Genomic DNA, 3160 nt, shown 5'->3' on the forward strand with positions numbered 1-3160 from the left:
TATAGAAAGATTAATAATGTTTTATTTATTACTTTTAATATTTATAAACTATAAAATATAATGAACGAATTTTTATATAAGATAATTATAATAGTTTTTTACTCTACTTGATGAATTGTATTCGAATATAATTATATAATAACTATTTTAAATATTACAAAATCCAAAAATGTCTATTAATATGATTTTTAAATTATTTATCGTTGTTTAGAGAATAAATATTTTGAGGATTGTTTACATCTTTTGGGGATTGTTTACATCTTTAAATATTTTTGTTAGAATTACCTATTTTCTGACTCAAGGCTTAGAGAAGGAAACCGTAAATCATCTCTGCTGTTACAATGAAACCAATGATAATAAATCTCAGGTAATTCAAATCTCTCTTTTATATTTCATGGCTGATTTTTTTATTGGGGTTATGCGTGAAATATTTGTTTTTTCTCAATTATATTTTTCTGATGTTTTAAGATTAGTGTTAAATGTGATCGTTTGAAGCATAATGCATTCTCAGAACACACCTCCATGATAAACACTTCTATGTAAATTGTGTCAATTATGTTAGTGATTTTGCATTTGAGTATTGTGACTGATGTTCCAAGAGAGAAAGCGTATCATCTCAAACCGAGATTGTTGGGAAAGGTAATTGGTTTATAGATGTAATTGGATAATTGACATCTAAAGGATACATTTTATTAGATAGTACCAAGCAGTCATTTTAAACCTTTTGAACTCTAACTTTTTGAACTAACTGAATAATCATGCTTGACCTATAAGCAGTTCAAAGAGTTATGTATTTAAAGGATATACTTTATCAGATATAAATGATATGTTTTATTAGATAGTACGAAGCAGTTCTTTTAAATTCAAACAATGCCATGTTCTGAGTTGTACACATTGTATTGACCTTTTTTTTTCCTTGCGGTGTGTATTCAGATTGCAGTAGTGAAGTGCAGATATGAAGTAATATCAATCAAAATTAAGAAAAATCTTTTAAAAGCAAAGATAATCACATGGGCCTCTCTTGAACGTGGCAAACAATCAGCAGTTTTGCCAGACCCGAATTTCTTAAACATATTATCTACTTTCTATTTTCTTATTATTTAGTTTCACTTGATGAGAAGTTTGAATCACAGACTCTTGACATTTTAAAATTTATATTATTTGTTTGTGTAATGGTGCTGAGGTTTCAATGAGACCGGCTTATCCTTCTTCCAAGAAAGTAAAGGACTATGACAAGCTTGAAGCTGAAGTGAAGAAGAATAGAAGGATGATAAGCTTGAAGGAGACACTGCTTTGAACAAGTTCTTCCGTGAGATATATTTGAATTCTGATGAGGATATGAGGAGTGCTAGAGAAAATCATTTGTGAGTATCTATCTATCTATGTTCCTATTTAGTCTTTCTTCTCTCATGGAAATTACAATGTTTTTGGCATTTTGATTGACTCTTTGCAGTTTTGCACAATCAACAGGTGGAATCTATTGGGACAGTGCTTTCAATAGACTTGAAAGATGTTGGTGCTAAGAAAAGTATAATCTTATATGATGTGTGGGTTTTACCTTATATTATGTGTGGGTTTTACCTTAATCTAGACAGAACTTGAAGCCTTGGTATTAAGGTCTGGTTTCTCTACTTTATGGACTTAAGGTACTTTGTATTTTCCATAACTCATATTGTTTATATGAAACACTGAATTTTTTAATCTAAACGTTCTAATGTGTTCTTTGTTCATATAAACATAGTATAAATATCAATATGTAACATCAAATCTTTCATATTAACCACATACGTATTATATAGTTGTAAATATGTAATTATCAATTTAATATTAATGTTAATGCCCGTACATGCGTGCGGACGGTCCACCTAGTATAAATTAAACTAGGATAAGATCTGCGCCTTGCGCATGGTAAATTTATATGAAAATTATTTAATAAATATCCTATGGAAAATAAAATTTATATTATTGACCGAATTAATATTTTTGGCCCTTAAACAATTTTTTTAACACGTTTTTGTTAATTACATAATTTGTTTGCTAATGAAATGATCCCATTTTTAAAAATATTTTAGGTCAAAAAATTATTTATCACATAAAAACCTAACATTTAGGCCGAAGAATCTCATGCCTACTGTTTGGTTACAATGAAACTATGTCATCTCGGTTTTGTATCATGATTTAGCAATTTAAAAGTTGATTATGGTTATGAGAAGTTTACGTTCACGTGCCAATCCTATCTATCTACGATATTTTTTTCTTTTTTTTGTGTCATTTTGGTTATTGCCCGATATAAATATTGATTTTTGAGTTCATTCTAATTTCTTTCTTTTATTTTGGCCTGAAATTTAGAAAATGTTTAAGATTCAAAATTATTAAAGAGATACATACTTAGGTTAAGATCTGCGCCTTGTGCAGAATAAATATTTTATATTTATTACTTATTTTATATTTTATGCATATTATAAAATAATAAATAATAATTATATATTAAATAACTAAGAAATCATTTACTATTATTTAATAAATTGGCTTGCACATATACATCAAATGACCGTTCTTAAATGGACATACTATATAATATAACATTTCCTCGCAATTTAATTTTGGACTAACAAAATTCTCGATTGATTTTCAAGCCGTCACGTAAACAAATTAACATTTCAATTACGTGACAACTCAGTATGACATTTTTTTAGTTAGTACAAATTACAGGTTCTAAGCTTTTTAAATGTTCCTCTATTAATATATATGGGATGTTAAACCATTGATCATTAATTTTTAACATAATAATTTTAACAGTTTTAGTAATTTTGTCGTTTTTTAAAATTCAAAATATAACATATACGAAAAAATCTATATTTTAATTATATAGCTAATTTGATTGTTTAATTTATTTTAATAATATAAAATTAAACAAAAACGATGGATGAGATATAAATTGTTATCAAATCTTTATTATTAAAATTATTAATTATCATATATATATATTAGTCATATTTGGTAATTCCGTAGATTTTATTCAAGGAAAAAAAAGAAAATAATAATTGTACATTTTAATTAATTTTATGATTAATTTAATGAAAAATATAATATATACTTAATTGGACCAACATATTTTTTAAAGATTTTGAATTTCATTCTGGTAATGACATGTGGCTAC

This window comes from Brassica oleracea, chromosome C3, assembly GCF_000695525.1.
Source record: "Brassica oleracea var. oleracea cultivar TO1000 chromosome C3, BOL, whole genome shotgun sequence".
In the NCBI taxonomy this organism is placed as follows: Eukaryota; Viridiplantae; Streptophyta; class Magnoliopsida; order Brassicales; family Brassicaceae; genus Brassica; species Brassica oleracea.